Source organism: Bombina bombina, unplaced genomic scaffold, assembly GCF_027579735.1.
Source record: "Bombina bombina isolate aBomBom1 unplaced genomic scaffold, aBomBom1.pri scaffold_543, whole genome shotgun sequence".
NCBI lineage: Eukaryota > Metazoa > Chordata > Amphibia > Anura > Bombinatoridae > Bombina > Bombina bombina.
Window position 1 is genome coordinate 889 of NW_026510753.1, and position 17,487 is coordinate 18,375.

General features: G+C 36.5%; 13 non-coding genes across 13 annotated transcripts; all 13 read right to left on the minus strand.

The window, feature by feature from the left end:
• Window positions 1-1,215: 1,215 nt before the first annotated feature.
• Window positions 1,216-1,287, minus strand: TRNAP-AGG (transfer RNA proline (anticodon AGG)). Its single transcript has one exon. It is a non-coding gene; the product is annotated as a tRNA-Pro (tRNA).
• A 2,023-nt stretch (window positions 1,288-3,310) lies between these two features.
• TRNAP-AGG (transfer RNA proline (anticodon AGG)) lies at window positions 3,311-3,382 on the minus strand. Its single transcript has one exon. It is a non-coding gene; the product is annotated as a tRNA-Pro (tRNA).
• Window positions 3,383-3,980: 598 nt separating this feature from the next.
• On the minus strand, window positions 3,981-4,052 carry TRNAP-CGG (transfer RNA proline (anticodon CGG)). The gene has a single exon. It is a non-coding gene; the product is annotated as a tRNA-Pro (tRNA).
• A 129-nt stretch (window positions 4,053-4,181) lies between these two features.
• TRNAP-AGG (transfer RNA proline (anticodon AGG)) lies at window positions 4,182-4,253 on the minus strand. The gene has a single exon. It is a non-coding gene; the product is annotated as a tRNA-Pro (tRNA).
• Window positions 4,254-4,382: 129 nt separating this feature from the next.
• On the minus strand, window positions 4,383-4,454 carry TRNAP-AGG (transfer RNA proline (anticodon AGG)). The gene has a single exon. It is a non-coding gene; the product is annotated as a tRNA-Pro (tRNA).
• A 129-nt stretch (window positions 4,455-4,583) lies between these two features.
• TRNAP-AGG (transfer RNA proline (anticodon AGG)) lies at window positions 4,584-4,655 on the minus strand. Its single transcript has one exon. It is a non-coding gene; the product is annotated as a tRNA-Pro (tRNA).
• A 599-nt stretch (window positions 4,656-5,254) lies between these two features.
• Window positions 5,255-5,326, minus strand: TRNAP-CGG (transfer RNA proline (anticodon CGG)). Its single transcript has one exon. It is a non-coding gene; the product is annotated as a tRNA-Pro (tRNA).
• A 130-nt stretch (window positions 5,327-5,456) lies between these two features.
• TRNAP-AGG (transfer RNA proline (anticodon AGG)) lies at window positions 5,457-5,528 on the minus strand. Its single transcript has one exon. It is a non-coding gene; the product is annotated as a tRNA-Pro (tRNA).
• Window positions 5,529-6,127: 599 nt separating this feature from the next.
• Window positions 6,128-6,199, minus strand: TRNAP-UGG (transfer RNA proline (anticodon UGG)). The gene has a single exon. It is a non-coding gene; the product is annotated as a tRNA-Pro (tRNA).
• An 802-nt stretch (window positions 6,200-7,001) lies between these two features.
• On the minus strand, window positions 7,002-7,073 carry TRNAP-CGG (transfer RNA proline (anticodon CGG)). Its single transcript has one exon. It is a non-coding gene; the product is annotated as a tRNA-Pro (tRNA).
• Window positions 7,074-9,147: 2,074 nt separating this feature from the next.
• TRNAP-AGG (transfer RNA proline (anticodon AGG)) lies at window positions 9,148-9,219 on the minus strand. The gene has a single exon. It is a non-coding gene; the product is annotated as a tRNA-Pro (tRNA).
• Window positions 9,220-14,217: 4,998 nt separating this feature from the next.
• Window positions 14,218-14,289, minus strand: TRNAL-UAG (transfer RNA leucine (anticodon UAG)). Its single transcript has one exon. It is a non-coding gene; the product is annotated as a tRNA-Leu (tRNA).
• A 132-nt stretch (window positions 14,290-14,421) lies between these two features.
• TRNAP-AGG (transfer RNA proline (anticodon AGG)) lies at window positions 14,422-14,493 on the minus strand. The gene has a single exon. It is a non-coding gene; the product is annotated as a tRNA-Pro (tRNA).
• Between the last annotated feature and the right edge of the window lie 2,994 nt (window positions 14,494-17,487).

Genomic DNA, 17,487 nt, shown 5'->3' on the forward strand with positions numbered 1-17,487 from the left:
GTCTCTAACACACATTCCACTTAAAAAAATAATACGGTTTTCAGTCTTGTAGTCCAAAGATACTGTATTTAGCAGCTTTCTGTAATTATATTCAGACCAAAAAATACAATTTGTGGAAACAGACTCTGTTGTACTCTATGCTTAACCAATCAGACTATAATAAAAACCTAGGTTTCAAAGATCTCAGGGTAGTGAAGAAAAGAAAGTCTAGAAAAGGTGTTAACATGGAATCTCTGTCCACAGAGAGATCATTCTTGAAATAAGAGGTCTAAAACTGTTGTATAATGCTCTTTTACCCTTAGTGCTGACATTAAACAATTCAGAGCACTTAAGAGTATGATGTTTATTCTATGACGTGTACAAAAAAGTAATTATCTAAAGCAATTTCCTCACCTAAACTAATACAACACTATCACTAAAATATACACCAGAATAGGCAGCATAGAGAATGAGATACAAGAAGATGGCATCTGAGGAAGTTAACTTTTAAGGAGGAATCTATTTAAAGGAAATAGTTCTATGGTTTTCTTTATTCAGAAAATATGGGCTCGTCCTGGATTTGAACCCGGGACCTCTCGCACCCTAAGCGAGAATCATACCCCTAGTCCAACGAGCCTTAGATGCCATTTTATATGTGTTTTTTATTTTTTTGTGGGAACTTTTTCAAAGTGGTCTCTAACACACATTCCACTTAAAAAAATAATACGGTTTTCAGTCTTGTAGTCCAAAGATACTGTATATAGCAGCTTTCTGTAATTATATTCAGACCAAAAAATACAATTTGTGGAAACAGACTCTGTCGTACTCTATGCTTAACCAATCAGACTATAATAAAAAGCTAGGTTTCAAAAATCTCAGGGTAGTGAAGAAAAGCAAGTCTAGAAAAGGTGTTAACATGGAATCTCTGTCCACAGAGAGATCATTCTTGAAATAAGAGGTCTAAAACTATTGTATAATGCTCTTTTGCCCTTAGTGCTGACATTAAACAATTCAGAGCACTTAAGAGTATGATGTTTATTCTATGACGTGTACAAAAAAGTAATTATCTAAAGCAATTTCCTCACCTAAAGTAATACAACACTATCACTAAAATATACACCAGAATAGGCAGCATAGAGAATGAGATACAAGAAGATGGCATCTGAGGAAGTTAACTTTTTAGGAGGAATCTATTTAAAGGAAATAGTTCTATGGTTTTCTTTATTCAGAAAATATGGGCTCGTCCGGGATTTGAACCCGGGACCTCTCGCACCCTAAGCGAGAATCATACCCCTAGACCAACGAGCCTTAGATGCCATATTCCATGTTTTTTTTATTTTTTTTGTGAACTTAACTCTTAATTATTATTTAAAGGAAATAGTTCTATGGTTTTATTTAAAGGAAATAGTTCTATGGTTTTCCTTTATCAGAAATGTTGGGTTCGTCCGGGATTTGAACCCGGGACCTCTCGCACCCTAAGCGAGAATCATACCCCTAGACCAACGAGCCTTAGATGCTATTTTATAAGTGTTTTTTATTTTTTTGTGGGAACTTTTTCAAAGTGGTCTCTAACACACATTCCACTTAAAAAAATAATACGGTTTTCAGTCTTGTAGTCCAAAGATACTGTATATAGCAGCTTTCTGTAATTATATTCAGACCAAAAAATACAATTTGTGGAAACAGACTCTGTCGTACTCTATGCTTAACCAATCAGACTATAATAAAAACCTAGGTTTCAAAGATCTCAGGGTAGTGAAGAAAAGCAAGTCTAGAAAAGGTGTTAACATGGAATCTCTGTCCACAGAGAGATCATTCTTGAAATAAGAGGTCTAAAACTGTTGTATAATGCTCTTTTACCCTTAGTGCTGACAATAAACAATTCACTGCACTTAATAGTATGATGTTTATTCTATGACGTGTACAAAAAAGTAATTATCTAAAGCAATTTCCTCACCTAAAGTAACACAACACTATCACTAAAATATACACCAGAATAGGCAGCATAGAGAATGAGATACAGGAAGATGGCATCTGAGGAAGTTAACTCTTTAGGAGGAATCTATTTAAAGGAAATAGTTCTATGGTTTTCTTTATTCAGAAAATATGGGCTTGTCCGGGATTTGAACCCGGGACCTCTCGCACCCAAAGCGAGAATCATACCCCTAGACCAACGAGCCTTAGATGCCATGTTCCATGTTTTTTTTATTTTTTTTTTGTGAACTTAACTCTTAATTATTATTTAAAGGAAATAGTTCTATGGTTTTATTTAAAGGAAATAGTTCTATGGTTTTCCTTTTTCAGAAAAGTTGGGCTCGTCGGGGATTTGAACCCGGGACCTCTCGCACCCTAAGCGAGAATCATACCCCTAGACCAACGAGCCTTAGATGCCATTTATATGTGTTTTTTATTTTTTTGTGGGAACTTTTTCAAAGTGGTCTCTAACACACATTCCACTTAAAAAAATAATACGGTTTTCAGTCTTGTAGTCCAAAGATACTGTATATAGCAGCTTTCTGTAATTATTATATTCAGACCAAAAAATACAATTTGTGGAAACAGACTCTGTCGTACTCTATGCTTAACCAATCAGACTATAATAAAAACCTTGGTTTCAAAAATCTCAGGGTAGTGAAAAAAAAGCAAGTCTAGAAAAGGTGTTAACATGGAATCTCTGTCCACAGAGAGATCATTCTTGAAATAAGAGGTCTAAAACTGTTGTATAATGCTCTTTTACCCTTAGTGCTGACATTAAACAATTCAGAGCACTTAAGCGTATGATGTTTATTCTATGACGTGTACAAAAAAATAATTATCTAAAGCCATTTCCTCACCTAAAGTAACACAACACTATCACTAAAATATACACCAGAATAGGCAGCATAGAGGATGAGATACAGGAAGATGGCATCTGTGGAAGTTAACTCTTTAGGAGGAATCTATTTAAAGGAAATAGTTCTATGGTTTTCTTTATTCAGAAAATATGGGCTCATCCAGGATTTGAACCCGGGACCTCACGCACCCAAAGCGAGAATCATACCCCTAGACCAACGAGCCTTAGATGCCATTTTATATGTGTTTTTTATTTTTTTGTGGGAACTTTTTCAAAGTGGTCTCTAACACACATTCCACTTAAAAAAATAATACGGTTTTCAGTCTTGTAGTCCAAGACTGAGAATCATACCCCAAGACCAACGAGCCTTAGATGCCATATTCCATGTTTTTTTTATTTTTTTTTGTGAACTTAACTCTTAATTATTATTTAAAGGAAATAGTTCTATGGTTTTATTTAAAGGAAATAGTTCTATGGTTTTCCTTTTTCAGAATAGTTGGGCTCGTCCGGGATTTGAACCCGGGACCTCTCGCACCCTAAGCGAGAATCATACCCCTAGACCAACGAGCCTTAGATGCCATTTATATGTGTTTTTTATTTTTTTGTGGGAACTTTTTCAAAGTGGTCTCTAACACACATTCCACTTAAAAAAATAATACGGTTTTCAGTCTTGTAGTCCAAAGATACTGTATATAGCAGCTTTCTGTAATTATATTCAGACCAAAAAATACAATTTGTGGAAACAGACTCTGTCGTACTCTATGCTTAACCAATCAGACTATAATAAAAACCTAGGTTTCAAAAATCTCAGGGTAGTGAAGAAAAGCAAGTCTAGAAAAGGTGTTAACATGGAATCTCTGTCCACAGAGAGATCATTCTTGAAATAAGAGGTCTAAAACTGTTGTATAATGCTCTTTTACCCTTAGTGCTGACATTAAACAATTCAGAGCACTTAAGAGTATGATGTTTATTCTATGACGTGTACAAAAAAGTAATTATCTAAAGCAATTTCCTCACCTAAAGTAACACAACACTATCACTAAAATATACACCAGAATAGGCAGCATAGAGAATGAGATACAGGAAGATGGCATCTGAGAAAGTTAACTCTTTAGGAGGAATCTATTTAAAGGAAATAGTTCTATGGTTTTCTTTATTCAGAAAATATGGGCTCGTCCGGGATTTGAACCCGGGACCTCTCGCACCCGACGCGAGAATCATACCCCTAGACCAACGAGCCTTAGATGCCATATTCCATGTTTTTTTTATTTTTTTTGTGAACTTAACTCTTAATTATTATTTAAAGGAAATAGTTCTATGGTTTTATTTAAAGTAAATAGTTCTATGGTTTTCCTTTTTCAGAATAGTTGGGCTCGTCCGGGATTTGAACCCGGGACCTCTCGCATCCTAAGCGAGAATCATACCGCTAGACCAACGAGCCTTAGATGCCATATTCCATGTTTTTTTTATTTTTTTTGTGAACTTAACTCTTAATTATTATTTAAAGGAAATAGTTCTATGGTTTTATTTAAAGTAAATAGTTCTATGGTTTTCCTTTTACAGAAAAGTTGGGCTCGTCCGGGATTTGAACCCAGGACCTCTCGCACCCTAAGCGAGAATCATACCCCTAGACCAACGAGCCTTAGATGCCATATTCCATGTTTTTTTTATTTTTTTTGTGAACTTAACTCTTAATTATTATTTAAAGGAAATAGTTCTATGGTTTTATTTAAAGGAAATAGTTCTATGGTTTTCCTTTTTCAGAAAAGTTGGGCTCGTCCGGGATTTGAACCCGGGACCTCTCGCACCCTAAGCGAGAATCATACCCCTAGACCAACGAGCCTTAGATGCTATTTTATATGTGTTTTTTATTTTTTTGTGGGAACTTTTTCAAAGTGGTCTCTAACACACATTCCACTTAAAAAAATAATACAGTTTTCAGTCTTGTAGTCCAAAGATACTGTATATAGCAGCTTTCTATAATTATATTCAGACCAAAAAATACAATTTGTGGAAACAGACTCTGTCGTACTCTATGCTTAACCAATCAGACTATAATAAAAACCTAGGTTTCAAAGATCTCAGGGTAGTGAAGAAAAGCAAGTCTAGAAAAGGTGTTAACATGGAATCTCTGTCCACAGAGAGATCATTCTTGAAATAAGAGGTCTAAAACTGTTGTATAATGCTCTTTTACCCTTAGTGCTGACATTAAACAATTCAGAGCACTTAAGAGTATGATGTTTATTCTATGACGTGTACAAAAAAGTAATTATCTAAAGCAATTTCCTCACCTAAAGTAACACAACACTATCACTAAAATATACACCAGAATAGGCAGCATAGAGAATGAGGTACAGGAAGATGGTATCTGAGGAAGTTAACTCTTTAGGAGGAATCTATTTAAAGGAAATAGTTCTATGGTTTTCTTTATTCAGAAAATATGGGCTCGTCCGGGATTTGAACCCGGGACCTCTCGCACCCGAAGCAAGAATCATACCCCTAGACCAACGAGCCTTAGATGCCATAATCCATGTTTTTTTTATTTTTTTTTGTGAACTTAACTCTTAATTATTATTTAAAGGAAATTGTTCTATGGTTTTATTTAAAGGAAATAGTTCTATGGTTTTCCTTTTTCAGAAAAGTTGGGCTCGTCCGGGATTTGAACCCGGGACCTCTCGCACCCTAAGCGAGAATCATACCCCTAGACCAACGAGCCTTAGTTGCTATGTGATATGTGTTTTTTATTTTTTTGTGTGAACTTTTTCAAAGTGGTCTCTAACAAACATTCCACTTAAAAAAATAATACGGTTTTCAGTCTTGTAGTCCAAAGATACTGTATATAGCATCTTTCTGTAATTATATTCAGACCAAAAAATACAATTTGTGGAAACAGACTCTGTCGTACTCTATGCTTAACCAATCAGACTATAATAAAAACCTTGGTTTAAAAAATCTCAGGGTAGTGAAGAAAAGCAAGTCTAGAAAAGGTGTTAACATGGAATCTCTGTCCACAGAGAGATCATTCTTGAAAAAAGAGGTCTAAAACTGTTGTATAATGCTCTTTTACCCTTAGTGCTGACATTAAACAATTCAGAGCACTTAAGAGTATGATGTTTATTCTATGACGTGTACAAAAAAATAATTATCTAAAGCAATTTCCTCACCTAAAGTAACACAACACTATCACTAAAATATACACCAGAATAGGCAGCATAGAGGATGAGATACAGGAAGATGGCATCTGAGGAAGTTAACTCTTTAGGAGGAATCTATTTAAAGGAAATAGTTCTATGGTTTTCTTTATTCAGAAAATATGGGCTCGTCCGGGATTTGAACCCGGGACCTCTCGCACCCAAAGCGAGAATCATACCCCTAGACCAACGAGCCTTAGATGGCATTTTCCATGTTTTTTTTATTTTTTTTTGTGAACTTAACTCTTAATTATTATTTAAAGGAAATAGTTCTATGGTTTTATTTAAAGGAAATAGTTCTATGGTTTTCCTTTTTCAGAAAAGTTGGGCTCGTCCGGGATTTGAACCCGGGACCTCTCGCGCCCTAAGCGAGAATCATACCCCTAGACCAAAGAGCCTTAGATGCTATTTTATATGTGTTTTTTTATTTTTTTGTGGGAACTTTTTCAAAGTGGTCTCTAACACACATTCCACTTAAAAAAATAATACGGTTTTCAGTCTTGTAGTCCAAAGATACTGTATTTAGCAGCTTTCTGTAATTATATTCAGACCAAAAAATACAATTTGTGGAAACAGACTCTGTTGTACTCTATGCTTAACCAATCAGACTATAATAAAAACCTAGGTTTCAAAGATCTCAGGGTAGTGAAGAAAAGCAAGTCTAGAAAAGGTGTTAACATGGAATCTCTGTCCACAGAGAGATCATTCTTGAAATAAGAGGTCTAAAACTGTTGTATAATGCTCTTTTACCCTTAGTGCTGACATTAAACAATTCAGAGCACTTAAGAGTATGATGTTTATTCTAGGACGTGTACAAAAAAGTAATTATCTAAAGCAATTTCCTCACCTAAAGTAACACAACACTATCACTAAAATATACACCAGAATAGGCAGCATAGAGAATGAGATACAGGAAGATGGCATCTGAGGAAGTTAACTCTTTAGGAGGAATCTATTTAAAGGAAATAGTTCTATGGTTTTCTTTATTCAGAAAATATGGGCTCGTCTGGGATTTGAACCCTGGACCTCTCGCACCCGAAGCGAGAATCATACCGCTAGACCAACGAGCCTTAGATGCCATATTCCATGTTTTTTTTATTTTTTTTGTGAACTTAACTCTTAATTATTATTTAAAGGAAATAGTTCTATGGTTTTATTTAAAGGAAATAGTTCTATGGTTTTCCTTTTTCAGAAAAGTTGGGCTCGTCCGGGATTTGAACCCAGGACCTTTCGCAACCTAAGCGAGAATCATACCCCTAGACCAACAAGCCTTAGATGCCATATTCCATGTTTTTTTTATTTTTTTTGTGAACTTAACTCTTAATTATTATTTAAAGGAAATTGTTCTATGGTTTTATTTAAAGGAAATAGTTCTATGGTTTTCCTTTTTCAGAAAAGTTGGGCTCGTCCGGGATTTGAACCCGGGACCTCTCGCACCCTAAGCGAGAATCATACCCCTAGAACAACGAGCCTTAGATGCTATGTGATATGTGCTTTTTATTTTTTTGTGGGAACTTTTTCAAAGTGGTCTCTAACACACATTCCACTTAAAAAAATAATACGGTTTTCAGTCTTGTAGTCCAAAGATACTGTATATAGCAGCTTTCTGTAATTATATTCAGACCAAAAAATACAATTTGTGGAAACAGACTCTGTCGTACTCTATGCTTAACCAATCAGACTATAATAAAAACCTAGGTTTCAAAGATCTCAGGGTAGTGAAGAAAAGCAAGTCTAGAAAAGGTGTTAACATGGAATCTCTGTCCACAGAGAGATCATTCTTGAAATAAGAGGTCTAAAACTGTTGTATAATGCTCTTTTACCCTTAGTGCTGACATTAAACAATTCAGAGCACTTAAGAGTATGATGTTTATTCTATGACGTGTACAAAAAAAGAATTATCTAAAGCAATTTCCTCACCTAAAGTAACACAACACTATCACTAAAATATACACCAGAATAGGCAGCATAGAGGATGAGATACAGGAAGATGGCATCTGAGGAAGTTAACTCTTTAGGAGGAATCTATTTAAAGGAAATAGTTCTATGGTTTTCTTTATTCAGAAAATATGGGCTCGTTCGGGATTTGAACCCTGGACCTCTCACACCCAAAGCGAGAATCATACCCCTAGACCAACGAGCCTTAGATGCCATATTCCATGTTTTTTTTTATTTTTTTTGTGAACTTAACTCTTAATTATTATTTAAAGGAAATAGTTCTATGGTTTTATTTAAAGGAAATAGTTCTATGGTTTTCCTTTTTCAGAAAAGTTGGGCTCGTCCGGGATTTGAACCCGGGACCTCTCGCACCCTAAGCAAGAATCATACCCCTAGACCAACTAGCCTTAGATGCTATTTTATATGTGTTTTTTCTTTTTTTGTGGGAACCTTTTCAAAGTGGTCTCTAACACACATTCCACTAAAAAAATAATACGGTTTTCAGTCTTGTAGTCCAAAGATACTGTATATAGCAGCTTTCTGTAACTATATTCAGACCAAAAAATACAATTTGTGGAAACAGACTCTGTCGTACTCTATGCTTAACCAATCAGACTATAATAAAAACCTAGGTTTCAAAGATCTCAGGGTAGTGAAGAAAAGCAAGTCTAGAAAAGGTGTTAACATGGAATCTCTGTCCACAGAGAGATCATTCTTGAAATAAGAGGTCTAAAACTGTTGTATAATGCTCTTTTACCCTTAGTGCTGACATTAAACAATTCAGAGCACTTAAGAGTATGATGTTTATTCTATGACGTGTACAAAAAAATAATTATCTAAAGCAATTTCCTCACCTAAAGTAACACAACACTATCACTAAAATATACACCAGAATAGGCAGCATAGAGGATGAGATACAGGAAGATGGCATCTGAGGAAGTTAACTCTTTAGGAGGAATCTATTTAAAGGAAATAGTTCTATGGTTTTCTTTATTCAGAAAATATGGGCTCGTTCGGGATTTGAACCCGGGACCTCTTGCACCCAAAGCGAGAATCATACCCCTAGACCAACGAGCCTTAGATGCCATGTTCCATGTTTTTTTTATTTTTTTTGTGAACTTAACTCTTAATTATTATTTAAAGGAAATAGTTCTATGGTTTTATTTAAAGGAAATAGTTCTATGGTTTTCCTTTTTCAGAAAAGTTGGGCTCGTCCGGGATTTGAACCCGGGACCTCTCGCAACCTAAGCGAGAATCATACCCCTAGACCAACGAGCCTTAGATGCCATTTTATATGTGTTTTTTATTTTTTTGTGGGAACTTTTTCAAAGTGGTCTCTAACACACATTCCACTTAAAAAAATAATACGGTTTTCAGTCTTGTAGTCCAAAGATACTGTATTTAGCAGCTTTCTGTAATTATATTCAGACCAAAAAATACAATTTGTGGAAACAGACTCTGTTGTACTCTATGCTTAACCAATCAGACTATAATAAAAACCTAGGTTTCAAAGATCTCAGGGTAGTGAAGAAAAGCAAGTCTAGAAAAGGTGTTAACATGGAATCTCTGTCCACAGAGAGATCATTCTTTAAATAAGAGGTCTAAAACTGTTGTATAATGCTCTTTTACCCTTAGTGCTGACATTAAACAATTCAGAGCACTTAAGAGTATGATGTTTATTCTAGGACGTGTACAAAAAAGTAATTATCTAAAGCAATTTCCTCACCTAAAGTAACACAACACTATCACTAAAATATACACCAGAATAGGCAGCATAGAGAATGAGATACAGGAAGATGGCATCTGAGGAAGTTAACTCTTTAGGAGGAATCTATTTAAAGGAAATAGTTCTATGGTTTTCTTTATTCAGAAAATATGAACTCGTTCAGGATTTGAACCCGGGACCTCTCGCACCCAAAGCAAGAATCATACCCCTAAACCAACGAGCCTGAGATGCCATATTCCATGTTTTTTTTATTTTTTTTTGTGAACTTAACTCTTAATTATTATTTAAAGGAAATAGTTCTATGGTTTTATTTAAAGGAAATAGTTCTATGGTTTTCCTTTTTCAGAAAAGTTGGGCTCGCACCCTAAGCGAGAATCATACCCCTAGACCAACGAGCCTTAGATGCTATTTTATATGTGTTTTTTATTTTTTTGTGGGAACTTTTTCAAAGTGGTCTCTAACACACATTCCACTTAAAAAATAATACGGTTTTCAGTCTTGTAGTCCAAAGATACTGTATATAGCAGCTTTCTGTAATTATATTCAGACCAAAAAATACAATTTGTGGAAACAGACCCTGTCGTACTCTATGCTTAACCAATCAGACTATAATAAAAACCTAGGTTTCAAAGATCTCAGGGTAGTGAAGAAAAGCAAGTCTAGAAAAGGTGTTAACATGGAATCTCTGTCCACAGAGAGATCATTCTTGAAATAACACTATCACTAAAATATACACCAGAATAGGCAGCATAGAGGATGAGATACAGGAAGATGGCATCTGAGCAAGTTAACTCTTTAGGAGGAATCTATATAAAGGAAATAGTTCTATGGTTTTCTTTATTCAGAAAATATGGGCTCGTCTAGGATTTGAACCCGGGATCTCTCGCACCCAAAGCGAGAATCATACCCCTAGACCAACGAGCCTTAGATGCCATATTCCATGTTTTTTTTATTTTTTTTGTGAACATAACTCTTAATTATTATTTAAAGGAAATAGTTCTATGGTTTTATTTAAAGGAAATAGTTCTATGGTTTTCCTTTTTCAGAAAAGTTGGGCTCGTCCGGGATTTGAACCAGGGACTTCTCGCACCCTAAGCGAGAATCATACCCCTAGACCAACGAGCCTTAGATGCCATTTTATATGTGTTTTTTATTTTTTTGTGGGAACTTTTTCAAAGTGGTCTCTAACACACATTCCACTTAAAAAAATAATACGGTTTTCAGTCTTGTAGTCCAAAGATACTGTATATAGCAGCTTTCTGTAATTATATTCATACCAAAAAATACAATTTGTGGAAACAGACTCTGTCGTACTCTATGCTTAACCAATCAGACTATAATAAAAACCTTGGTTTCAAAAATCTCAGGGTAGTGAAGAAAAGCAAGTCTAGAAAATGTGTTAACATGGAATCTCTGTCCACAGAGAGATCATTCTTGAAATAAGAGGTCTAAAACTGTTGTATAATGCTCTTTTGCCCTTAGTGCTGACATTAAACAATTCAGAGCACTTAAGAGTATGATGTTTATTCTATGACGTGTACAAAAAAGTAATTATCTAAAGCAATTTCCTCACCTAAAGTAACACAACACTATCACTAAAATATACACCAGAATAGGCAGCATAGAGAATGAGATACAAGAAGATGGCATCTGAGGAAGTTAACTCTTTAGGAGGAATCTATTTAAAGGAAATAGTTCTATGGTTTTCTTTATTCAGAAAATATGGGCTCGTCCAGGATTTGAACCCCGGACCTCTCGCACCCAAAGCGAGAATCATACCCCTAGACCAACGAGCCTTAGATGCCATATTCCATGTTTTTTTTATTTTTTTTGTGAACTTAACTCTTAATTATTATTTAAAGGAAATAGTTTTATGGTTTTATTTAAAGGAAATAGTTCTATGGTTTTCCTTTTTCAGAAAAGTTAGGCTCGTCCATTATTTGAACCCAGGACCTCTCGCACCCTAAGCGAGAATCATACCCCTAGACCAACGAGCCTTAGATGCCATTTTATATGTGTTTTTTATTTTTTTGTGGGAACTTTTTCAAAGTGGTCTCTAACACACATTCCACTTAAAAAAATAATACGGTTTTCAGTCTTGTAGTCCAAAGATACTGTATATAGCAGCTTTCTGTAATTATATTCAGACCAAAAAATACAATTTGTGGAAACAGACTCTGTCGTACTCTATGCTTAACAAATCAGACTATAATAAAAACCTAGGTTTCAAAGATCTCAGGGTAGTGAAGAAAAGCAAGTCTAGAAAAGGTGTTAACATGGAATCTCTGTCCACAGAGAGATCATTCTTGAAATAAGAGGTCTAAAACTGTTGTATAATGCTCTTTTACCCTTAGTGCTGACATTAAACAATTCAGAGCACTTAAGAGTATGATGTTTATTCTATGACGTGTACAAAAAAATAATTATCTAAAGCAATTTCCTCACCTAAAGTAACACAACACTATCACTAAAATATACACCAGAATAGGCAGCATAGAGGATGAGATACAGGAAGATGGCATCTGAGCAAGTTAACTCTTTAGGAGGAATCTATTTAAAGGAAATAGTTCTATGGTTTTATTTAAAGGAAATAGTTCTATGGTTTTCCTTTTTCAGAAAAGTTGGGCTCGTCAAGGATTTGAACCGGCGACCTCTCGCACCCTAAGCGAGAATCATACCCCTAGACCAACGAGCCTTAGATGCTACTTTACATGTGCTTTTTATTTTTTTGTAGGAACTTTTTCAAAGTGGTCTCTAACACACATTCCACTTAAAAAAATAATACGGTTTTCAGTCTTGTAGTCCAAAGATACTGTATATAGCAGCTTTCTGTAATTATATTCAGACCAAAAAATACAATTTGTGGAAACAGACTCTGTCGTACTCTATGCTTAACCAATCAGACTGTAATAAAAACCTAGGTTTCAAAAATCTCAGGGTAGTGAAGAAAAGCAAGTCTAGAAAAGGTGTTAACATGGAATCTCTGTCCACAGAGAGATAATTCTTGAAATAAGAGGTCTAAAACTGTTGTATAATGCTCTTTTACCCTTAGTGCTGACATTAAACAATTCAGAGCACTTAATAGTATGATGTTTATTCTATGACGCGTACAAAAAAAATAATTATCTAAAGCAATTTCTTCACCTAAAGTTACACAAGACTATCACTAAAATATACACCAGAATAGGCAAGATAGAGAATTTTTCCCATCTCCTTCAATCCCTGGGTTCATAAATTCTATTATTAATGAACAACATGTATGAAAAATGTTCTGTGGAGCAAGCCCATGTTTTGGGATGATTTCTGTGTTGGTCCTTTGATTTTGTTGATTAAATTGTTTGTCCAGTAGGTACGAGTTTCTCAGAATAAATCTTAGAAGTGTCTGTTAGTCTATATTTTCCAAAAAACATGATTTCATAATTGGTCAAAGATTTTTCCTAAGTTTTTGAGCCACATCACTTTTGTCTTCTTTCCTGTGAGTACTATAGGTTTTAGTAATTTGATATCCTTTCAGTAGATCTAATGTATGTTAGAAAGAACACACTCTATACATGGTGAAGAGTATTTAGATCAAGGGCTCATCAGGGATTTGAACCAGGGAACTCTCGCACCCGAAGCAAAATCATACAACTACACGAACGAGCCAGTAAGTCATCCCTGATTTGCTGGCAAGCATTTTGTTAGATATGTCTGATAAAGTATTATCAAAACGGAAATAAAAAACAATTCTTTCTTATTTTTAGTATCCTTCTCATAACTGTAGGAAGTATCATTGCTTTGATGAATGAGATACAGGAAGATGGCATCTAAGGAAGTTAACCTTTTAGGAGGAATCTATTTAAAGGAAATAGTTCTATGGTTTTCTTTATTCAGATAATATGGGCTCGTCCGGGATTTGAACCGGAGACCTCTCGCACTCAAAGCGAGAATCATACCCCTAGACCAACGTGCTATAGATGCCATTTTATATGTGTTTTTTATTCTTTGTGTGAATTTTTTCAAAGTGGTCTCTAACACACATTCCACTTAAAAAAATAATACGGTTTTCAGTCTCGTAGTCCAAAGATACTGTATATAGCAGCTTTCTGTAATTATATTCAGACCAAAAAATACAATTTGTGGAAACAGACTCTGTCGTACTCTATGCTTAACCAATCAGGCTATAATAAAAACCTAGGTTTCAAAGATCTCAGGGAAGTGAAGAAAAGCAAGTCTAGAAAAGGTGTTAACATGGAATCTCTGTCCACAGAGAGATCATTCTTGAAATAAGAGGTCTAAAACTGTTGTATAATGCTTTTTTACCCTTAGTGCTGACATTAAACAATTCAGAGCACTTAAGAGTATGATGTTTATTCTATGACGTGTACAAAAAAGTAATTATCTAAAGCAATTTCCTCACCTAAAGTAACACAACACTATCACTAAAATATACACCAGAATAGGCAGCATAGAGAATGAGATACAGGAAGATGGCATCTGAGGAAGTTAACTCTTTAGGAGGAATCTATTTAAAGGAAATAGTTCTATGGTTTTCTTTATTCAGAAAAAATGGGCTTGTCCGGGATTTGAACCCGGGACCTCTCACACCTAAAGCGAGAATCATACCCCTAGACCAACGAGCCTTAGATGCCATATTCCATGTTTTTTTTATTTATTTTTTTGTGAACTTAACTTTTAATTATTATTTAAAGGAAATAGTTCTATGGTTTTATTTAAAGGAAATAGTTCTATGGTTTTCCTTTTTCAGAAAAGTTGGGCTCGTCCGGGATTTGAACCCGGGACCTCTCGCACCCTAAGCGAGAATCATACCCCTAGACCAACGAGCCTTAGATGCTACTTTCCATGTGCTTTTTATTTTTTTTTAGGAACTTTTTCAAAGTGGTCTCTAACACACATTCCACTTAAAAAAATAATACGGTTTTCAGTCTTGTAGTCCAAAGATACTGTATATAGCAGCTTTCTGTAATTATATTCAGACCAAAAAATACAATTTGTGGAAACAGACTCTGTCGTACTCTATGCTTAACCAATCAGACTATAATAAAAATCTAGGTTTCAAAAATCTCAGGATAGTGAAGAAAAGCAAGTCTAGAAAAGGTGTTAACATGGAATCTCTGTCCACAGAGAGAAAATTCTTGAAATAAGAGGTCTAAAACTGTTGTATAATTTTACCCTTAGTGCTGACATTAAACAATTCAGAGCACTTAATAGTATGATGTTTATTCTATGACGCGTACAAAAAACCCCAGAATTTATGCTTACCTGATAAATTACTTTCTCCAACGGTGTGTCCGTTCCACGGCGTCATCCATTACTTGTGGGATATTCTCCTCCCCTACTGGGAAAGGCAAGGAGAGCACACAGCAAGAGCTGTCCATATAGCTCCCCCTCTGGCTCCGCCCCCCAGTCATTTGACCGACGGTTAGGAGAAAAAGGAGAAACTATAGGGTGCCGTGGTGACTGTAGTGTATAAAGAAATTTTTTTCAACCTGATTAGAAAACCAGGGCGGGCCGTGGACTGGACACACCGTTGGAGAAAGTAATTTATCAGGTAAGCATAAATTCTGTTTTCTCCAACATTGGTGTGTCCGGGCCACGGCGTCATCCATTACTTGTGGGAACCAATACCAAAGCTTTAGGACACCGATGAAGGGAGGGAGCAAATCAGGTTACCTAAATGGAAGGCACCACGGCTTGCAAAACCTCTCTCCCAAAAATAGCCTCCGAAGAAGCATAAGTATCAAATTTGTAGAATTTGGCTAAAGTGTGCAGAGAAGACCAAGTCGCTGCCTTACATATCTAATCAACAGAAGCCTCGTTCTTGTATGCCCATGTGGAAGCCACAGCTCTAGTAGAATGAGCTGTGATTCGGTCAGGAGGCTGCCGTCCGGCAGTCTCATAAGCCAATCGGATAATGCTTTTCAGCCAGAAAGAGAGAGAGGTAGCAGTAGCTTTTTGACCTCTCCTCTTACCAGAGTAAACGACAAACAAAGATGAGGTTTGTCTAAAATCTTTTGTTGCTTTCAAATAGAACTTTAAAGCACGAACAACATCTAAATTGTGTAATAAACGTTCCTTCTTTGAAACAGGATTCGGACACAGAGAAGGAACAACTATCTCCTGGTTAATATTCTTGTTGGAAACAACTTTTGGAAGAAAACCAGGCTTAGGACGCAAAACAACCTTATCTGAATGGAAAACCAGATAGGGTGGATTACACTGCAAAGCAGATAATTCAGAAACTTTTCTAGCAGAAGAAATAGCAACCAAAAACAGAACTTTCCAAGATAGTAACTTAATATCTATGGAATGTAAAGGTTCAAACGGAACCCCTTGAAGAACTGAAAGAACTAAATTTAGACTCCAAGGAGGAGTCATGGGTCTGTAGACAGACTTGATTCTAACCAAAGCCTGAACAAAAACTTGTACATCTGGCACAGCTGCCAGTCGTTTGTGTAACAAGACAGATAAAGCAGAGATCTGTCCTTTTAGAGAACTAGCTGACAACCCTTTATCCAAACCTTCTTGGAGAAAGGAGAGAATCTTTGGAATTTTAATCTTACTCCAGGAGAATCCCTTGGATTCACACCAACAGATATATTTTTTCCATATTTTATGGTAAATCTTTCTAGTCACAGGTTTTCTGGCTTGGACCAGAGTATCTATCACAGAATTTGAAAACCCACGCTTGGATAAAATCAAGCGTTCAATTTCCAAGCAGTCAGCTGCAGAGAAACTAGATTGGGATGTTCGAATGGACCTTGTACTAGAAGATCCTGTCTCAAAGGTAGCTTCCATGGTGGAGCCGATGACATATTCACCAGGTCTGCATACCAAGTCCTGCGTGGCCATGCAGGAGCTATCAGAATCACCGAGGCCTTCTCCTGTTTGATCCTGGTTATGAGCCTGGGAAGGAGAGGAAACGGTGGAAACACATACGCTAGGTTGAACGACCAAGGCGCCACTAATGCATCCACTAGAGTCGCCTTGGGATCCCTGGATCTGGACCCGTAGCAAGGAATCTTGAAGTTCTGACGGGACGCCATTAGATCCATGTCTGGAATGCCCCATAATTGGGTTAACTGAGTAAAGACCTCAGGGTGGAGTTCCCACTCCCCCGGATGGAAAGTCTGACGACTCAAATAGTCCGCCTCCCAGTTGTCTACTCCTGGAATATGAATAGCAGATAGATGGGAGGAGTGATTCTCTGCCCATTGGATGATCTTGGTTACTTCCTTCATCGCTAGGGAACTCTTTGTTCCCCCCTGATGATTGATGTACGCAACAGTCGTTATGTTGTCCGACTGAAATCTTATGAACCTGGCTTCCGCTAGCTGAGGCCAAGCCAGGAGCGCATTGAATATTGCTCTTAGTTCCAAAATGTTTATCGGGAGAAGCGACTCTTCCCGAGACCATAGGCCCTGAGCTTTAAGGGAGTCCCAGACCGCGCCCCACCCCAAGAGGCTGGCGTCGGTCGTAACGATGACCCACTCCTGTCTGCGGAAACTCATTCCCTGAGACAGGTGATCCTGGGTCAACCACCAGAGAAGTGAGTCCCTGGTTACCTGGTCTACTTGAATTTGGGGGGACAAGTCTGTATAGTCCCCATTCCACTGATTGAGCATGCACAGCTGTAATGGTCTTAGATGAATTCGAGCAAAAGGAACCACGTCCATTGCTGCGACCATTAGCCTATTACTTCCATGCACTGAGCTATGGAGGGTTGAGGAATAGAATGAAGAACTCGACAAGCGTTTAGAAGCTTTAGCTTTCTGACTTCTGTCAGGAAGATCTTCATTTCCACAGAATCTATTATTGTT